Here is a 7,911-nt window from a genome sequence, read left to right as displayed (position 1 = left end):
TTCTGTCAGACTTATCAGCAGCTGACTCTGAAGTCACAGGCTACGTCTCAAAGGACAAGTTACATTTCCAGCCAAAGTTTACAGAAAACATTCTCAAGTCCAGAATGAAAAATACTGCCTAGGGGGATTTTGGATTTACTGTCACTGAGAGCTTTTAAGAGTAGCTTAGACTTTTTAAAGACTAGATTAGACAAATATCTGTCCAGACTAGCTTATGTTGTGAGTGTACTTTGAGCAGGGGACAAACTAAGCCACTAATGTGGTCTTCAGACCACTTGGGTTCTCTTACAGGCCTGTTCTTCAATTATCCTGTGCCATGCAAGTGCTGTGCCGGACAAGATGATGTAGGTCCAGGCAGAACTGGGGAGGTGACATTTGTAAAGAGAATACAAATGATGGAGGGCTGATACACTAGCTGAATGCTGTGTTGTTAACGCTGTGTGTCACCAAGTCCACTGCTGGTAACATTCAGTGCCAGGCATCCCTGATGCTAACGAATGAAATGTGTGCGGCCAAGGAGGTGGCTTTGCAGACAGAGTAAACAACAACAACAAATGTGATTGAGGCAAAATGTAAATATAACGGTAACCACTGTCAGTGCCATACTGCATATGTGACAGATGTGAAACACTAGAAGTGCTAAATGTACCCAAAATAAAAAGACACAGATGTCTTGACAGCAGGCGATCTGTGTGTTTCTTCTCTGTGCCAATTCCATATAGCACTTTGTAGTCCCCAGCTGTGAGCCCACACAGATAGCTCCAGACTCAAAAGTTAAAACTTAATCAGCCCCAAGCTTCTGTGCCCCAACAGGCAGCAGTGACGTCACTCTGAGTGCCAGTGCCCACTGGTACAGCGTTCGTGGGTTGCTGTGAGTTGGGGCTGCTCAACCCAGAAGAGAGGAAAGGACAAAAATGCGGAGCAATCTTGGACAAGCAATCAGAAGACACGTTGCTAATCATGCTACGGTATGTGGTGGCCAACACATCTACCAGACAAGATGAGGGGAGGCCAGGCACTGCAACGATGCACAGAATTCCTTTATCAGCTCAGTCATCAACCTGGCAAAACACCAGAGTAGGGATAAAGTGTAATCTATTAATTAGTCCTGTCAAGACCCTTCTCACTGTGTCAGGTACCTTTGCCAAAGAGGTCCATACCAATATGGACCATGCACTACAGCGTCCAGCCTAGTGAAGTGGAAGCAGGATTATAAACCTCATTTTCAATACGCACTAGAGGTAAATATTTGCCTTTACAGATTAGAAGAAACAAAGCAGGGAATATAGCATAAACAGCACGTGCCGTGCCAAAGAATTATCAGCTTGCAAAGCAGCGATCCAGGACATCAGAGCAACCAACACTTCTGCATAAGCAGGAAGGGAGGAAACCAGATGAAGTTTGTGGCGGTTACCGGCTTGCTCAGGTTTAGCTAATGGTATCTCAACACAACAGTGTAGCAGACAGGTTTCTGAGCAAAAGAAGAAAGTCGCAAGTGCAGGCAAGGCCTCAGCCACCATGAGACCATTTGATCTCCAAAGATGCAGTGGGGTGCTGCATATCCCATACGTACAACATGGTGTATCCAAATGTAGTTGATTAGTATTACAGGCCACAGCACCATGTGTAATAAAAAGGAGTTTGAAGCCTTCTGTGCCTTCAAAGGCAGAGAGGGCACAATGCAATTAATACCAGGTGACAAAGGCCTACACATAAACAGCACAAACATCCTGACAGACACTGGAAATGAACCATTGTCCCATAGAGCCTGAACTGTTGGCACCCAGAGCCAGGAAAGCGCTGGCAAGGAAAAGTTGATTTCCAAATGTGAGAGCACTCTCGGTGAAGACCATTGCCCGGCACACACATGGAAACAGCCAGGGCCCGGAGGAATACTCGAAAATGGGCAGCTGATAAAGAGATATTTGAAAAAGCTGTGTGAATATGGTGTTACTGTCACCCAATACAGCATGTAACCACTCTGGTATGTGGTTTATATAGCACTCACGCATAGTACTCATGTAATATTCCAAGTTCTATGCGTGCTGCTCCAGCAGTACCACACATGCACACAATACCACAATCAAAAACACATCTTCCTGGCAAATTTTGACAACCTATATACCATGTATTGCAACCACCCGCACACATATGACGTGATGATAACAGCTGCCATTGCATCACTAGCAAATACTTCAATGGATCAGCACACATTTTCTCAGAGAGAGGGAATCTTCACACAGTCTCTGAACAGCGTACAAGCAGATGGCAAACTGTGCGCATGAGGAAAAGCTTGATAAAGCCCCCAACACAAAGGCAGTCCAAGCAAATATGCAGATGATGAATCTGGCTAATTGAACGTTTCATGAAGTAAACACTTCAGTAAAAGCTATCCCACCCATTAAAAACAGCCTGCACGGCAAAGAGATTCAGAGCACTTAATACTTGGTGGGTTGCCACTTGTGAACATTGCTGATGGGCAGTCCAGAACAGGACACGCTGTAAATATTGCCACTAGTGGAAAACCATGGCCCAGCACAACATATAGAATATAGCATTCTTCCTTCCTTCTTTACAGGCCTCTTGGATGTGACAGGGGCACGAAAAACTTGCCATATCACTCACAGATGTAGCTCAGAGGAAGTCTTGATATGCTGAAAATGGGTTCCACTATTCTGGCAAATATACTAGTCCTAGGTGTGATGATTTTAGTCATAAGCTGTACAGGACTAAGTTTTTAGGGTGGTTTTACCCAGAAACCAAGCAAATGACTGAAACAACCCTAGAGTATTTAACAGAGACAAACGAGATTTTTAAGAGAGCTTAAAATAATTGCCTTATGATGGAGGGGCTGAGCGAGAAGCTAGAGGTGACTGCAAGGGAACTGGTGTAGATTTCCAGATAGTTTCTAATTTTGTAGAATTTCCAGCTAGTTCGGTAACTGCTCGTGGGGTGTGTGCTGGGGAAGTTTGGTCCATATTCTGCCGTATGGCACCATATATGTACAGTCACAACAGTGCTGCCACAGGCCAACCTGTGCTCACAGCAAGGCTTTCATCTCATCCCACATTCATTTCTGTTCTTACACGCCAGGCAGCAGCACACCTGTCTTTACTTAGCTGGCTGCATTCCTTCTCATTTCTCCAGAACGCGTCCTAATCTACAGAAGATTTAGCTTGTGAGTGTTGCCTGGACAGCAATGCTCTGAGCATTTTCATGTTGCGCTTAGCACAGTAATTCCAGGAATCTGGCATTTCTGTGCCAGGTTGTGCTGCACTGCGGACTGTGAGCAGTGGTGGCTCACAGGACCCACGTCGTGCCTGTGGGACCCCTGGAGCCAGAAAGCTCCATCTCTCCTCCAGAGCACCCCTCCATCTCTTTTGGCACAGGCTTCCTCACAAGCCTGAGTGAGTCCGGCCACTGGCGCACGGCTCCCCTTGCAGCAGAGATGGGCAGGGAGCAGGGAGCAAGCTGAAGTGGGGTGTGAAGCTGTCCCCACCGGCTCTGCCCCACGAGCAGGGCCAGGCAGGGCTGCGTTCCCACTGGCGGTGGTGTGGGGATGGCGGGTGCTGTTAATGAGCCCGGCTGTGCTGTGTGTGCAGCTCTTCTGGAATTCTGTTCAGAAACACCATGAGAAACTCAGAGCATGTACTATTTATGCTGGTTATTAGAAGCAGATGCTAATGTTTCTTTGCTGCGATCTCCCAAGTATCCTGTCCTTTTATGATGTGTGGCATGTGTTTGCAGTGTGTATGTCTCTATATCACATGCAAATAAAAGGTTACTTTCACCATTTGTGTTGTGTTCATTGATAATGAGGACCTTACAACCTCTTTCTGTGGTCTTGCCCCTGCAGATGTTGACTGTGGAGCTGAGGTAAGCATCTGCAGCAATGTGTAGGGCTGCTGTATGGTGTACATGTGTGGATGTCTGGCATGAGCAATGGATGAAGTGTAAGTCAGGGTGATAACAGTGCTCTGAGCTGTCTCCTGGCACTGGGTAGCACAAGGGCAACCAGGATGTCTTACCTGTGTACATATGGTTCAGTGTTTGAGAATTTGGGCGTGCCCAAAACAGTGCAACATTCGTATTTCATAAAATCATAGAATCTTTTGGGTTGGAAGAGATCTTCAGACGTCATCTAGTTCAACCCCCCTGCAGTGAGCAGGGACACTGCTAACTCGATCAGGTTGCTCAGAGCCCCATCCAACCTGGCCTTGAATGTTTCCAGGGATGAGGCCTCCACCAGCTCCCTGGGCAACCCCTTCCAGTGTTTCACCACCCTCATTGTAAAGAATTTCTCCTTATATCCAGTCTAAATCTACCCTGTTTTAGTTTAAAACCGTTACCCCTTGTCCTGTCACAACTGGCCCTGCTCTCTGTCTCTCTCTCTATGTATATGTGCATATTATATGTATATGTGTATGTACATATATATACATATGCATAGAGTTCTTTCACGTCAAATACCTCCTACAAACAGAGTCTGCAAATAGTACTCTACATACAAAAGTTTATCTGGAAAAAGATACCCAGATATATAAAGCAAATGTTGTTTGCCTGGGTATTTCTCAGTATAATTTAAGTAACTGCATAGCTGAATTCACTGTGTAAGTGAATTATTTAATAACTAGAAGATTTGTTCACATAACTCAAGTGTCCTTTAGTAGCAGAATACCAATAATTCAATGCCTGCCATAAATTCAAGTCTTATCAAGCTTTCTTAATCCTGTTCTCCTGGGGTGAGTAGGCCTTGTTTTAATGGATCCACATGCTTGAATTTTCTGTTTCTCATTTCATGTTTTCAAGCCTTACCTTTTACATAATGAAACAGGGCATGCTTAGTAGATTTCTTAGGCTTCCTTTAGAACTATCAGCCAGAATTTGGGGGTTCTCAAGACAATAAGAAAATCTGCATTTTCCAGAGATTTCCTCCACAGTCAAGTAACACCTCAGCCAAGGTGTATCTACTTTTGTCTGTGTTTAGATCATATTTTGGATAAATTTTAACTTAAAGGTAAAATGCAGTTGCGTTATTCCTACCCACCAAGTGGACTCCAGTGTAGTATCATGCTATAATATGTCCCATGTTGGGAAAATTTCATCATAAGCCACAATCCTTTTCTTCCTGAACTTATATGCCACCCTTGAGATACAAAGCTAAAATACAACAATCCTGAGCCACTCCTGCTGTACTAGTCAGTGTCTTGTCTACACATTCACAAAACTCCTAGGAATAGTTTATGGATTGCTTTTGTAACAAAGACTTAAATCTGTGTTATAACAAATACTAGGAGCCATAAGTAACCATTGGAGACAAGCTACACGTGGCAGTATCCTCCAAGGACAAGCAGTCTGTCATGTCTTTCTAAAGAAAGAGAAAGAATGGATGTGGTTTAGATTGAAGGTTCCCAAACTTTATTCCATGAATCATTTCATAATAGAATCTAGGCTGTTTAGTGTCATGGATGCAACTCTGTATGAAAGAGAAAGGGGAGCTAGCTATTGCTATTGCTGCCTTCATGTGGGAAAAAGAAATAGGGTAGAAGTACAGAGAGTTGAGAGTTGGCAGTTTCCTACCTGCTGCTCATCATCCAAAGATGGTTATCAGAAGAAACTATATAGTGGGACCTGGCTGGCTTCTGCAGATAATGACATTCCCGAACCATGCTCTGCAGGGAAACACAGAACAACTATTGACATCTCTTGCTATTACAGCTCATGTTTGTTATCTGTTTTCTCCTTCTCCATACTTCTCCAGAAGCCACTGTTTCCTTCCATTCTCAAGTCCTTGTCAGGGTAAGACATTACTGAGGCCTTCATCTGACAGCTCTTGTCCCAGAGTTTGGAGATACTCCTACCACAAATTCCATACCAACCTACGTAGACAAGCTGGAACCATGATAGTTCCTGAAGGGGGTACATCTTTGCACCCCACTCTGAACCTTTGTTTCTTCACAGAGTGAAACAAAAAAGACATCCAAAGCAGTCCCACATCCACCCATTACCACTGCCAGAAGTGAGAGTAGTTTCTATCCCTGCATACTTTGGTGTATTCTAAGCTGGGAAACCCCTGACCTAAATGGGTTTTCCCTTCATTTTGCATCTGACTTCAGCTATCTGCCAACAGCTTGGTGTTAGTACAGATGTAGCATTATAGTCTTTTCAAAAAGATGTAACTATTTCTTTGAAGTCAGCCAGACTAACGCTGTTCGTGATCACACCTACTTCTTCCTATTCCAAACTTCTAATGCAGTGACACTTTCAGTGGAGAAATCTCCTTTAGCATGTTCAAGAATTCCACAGATTTGAAATAATTTATTCCAAACTTCTAATGCAGTGACACTTTCAGTGGACAATTTGAAATAATTTAGATCACAAGTATGCAATGGTGTAATTTTTAAACCTCTAATTGTGAGTCTTCTGAAGTTCAGCTATGTAAAATGTTCGGTATAGCAATCCAGCTATCTTGCACCTTCATGAACTTCTTGCACTTAAAGCCCTATATATAAATCATTATTCAATGTCTTCAGAATTATTCCTATTAAACAAATAACAGGAATGAAAGCTATATTTTCAGTCACCAGGCACATTTGTTTACATAAAATTACACACACAATTATTCATGATTGCTCAAATTTCAAAATGCCAAAGCGATGTGTCCATCTGAAAAACAATTTAAACCAAGCCCTGAGAGCATTAAAAAGTGCATCTGGAATATGTGGATTTTTATGGTTACAAATTCCTTCATTCAAAAAGTCTGAAAATGTCTATATACAAATTTGTATACAGAAAGAAGCTTAGCTGGCACTGTAGCCTGTTCATAGGCTACAGCTGATATGCCTAAAACTTTTAAAAATATACCAAAAAAGCTATTTTTATATTGTATGTACTCACTTTTATTTGGTATTGTTTACAGCACATTGTGAGCTTGAAAATGAAATATTTATGTAGCTTTTTTCCCCTTTATACAGTAGAAGGTCAGGCATTCTGGTCTGTAGGACAGTCCTTCTTTGTTGATTGTCACTGGTAGAAATAACTGAAGCCTTGGCTTAACCAGAAACTAGAAGAACCAACCACATAATGTTGGGTGAATCTCCGTGACAGCAATGTGTTCCTTCAAAGCTCTGCCTACCCTTCATTTGCCAAACAAAGGCCATTCTTTGCACCTTAAGCCAGGGTGGAGTAATTAGGGGGAGGGAATGGCAATTATGGTCTAAAAGGATGGGGAAAAATACAGAGGACGAACAAGGTGCAACTTGTAATGATCATTGTTTATAGTATGAAGCAGGACATGAAATGAGGAATGGGGCAGGCACTTTCCTGCCATCTGAGTATCAGGAGTGAGAGGTATTTCTCTTCCTTTTTAACATTCAGCATGCTGGGAAGAACAAAAATGGGTCAAAAGCTTCTTTAACACCCCCTAACACCAGTATCATCAGGGAAACTGAGGGACTATGGATCAAAAAAAGCCTGCTTTCCACGGCCTCGCTGAGCTGCGACTGCCAAAGAAGGAAGCAAACATGTTCTCTCCACCCAATGCTAAGTAAGTCCTGCCCCATTTTGGAGCCTGCCCTGTGCCAGCCGGCCACCATGCCCAGGAACGTGCCTCTTGCCAACACGGCGTCCGTGCTGTTGTTGCAGCCACCAGTGATGTGGCTCCGACACCTGACTTTCTGGAACCAGCCAGGAAAACTACCCGAGGACTCACAGCAATGCTAAAAGGAGCCACACTGGGACGAAAGCAAAGGGGAAGGCCCAGTCTGCTTCTCGTTTCCACCGTTTGGTGACTTGCAGCACAGTATGCAGTTGTTACCTGAGCGGACAGCCTGAAGGAAAGCCCTCACCCACCAGGTCAGGTTACCGTGCAGGAGCCGGCCAGGCCTGACGCAGACCCGCTCCGCAGGCTCG

This window comes from Egretta garzetta, unplaced genomic scaffold (genome assembly GCF_000687185.1).
Source record: "Egretta garzetta isolate BGI_Z169 unplaced genomic scaffold, ASM68718v1 scaffold10, whole genome shotgun sequence".
NCBI classification, from domain to species: Eukaryota; Metazoa; Chordata; class Aves; order Pelecaniformes; family Ardeidae; genus Egretta; species Egretta garzetta.
The sequence above is the reverse complement of the archived record's forward strand: the minus strand, read 5'-3'. Positions refer to the sequence as shown.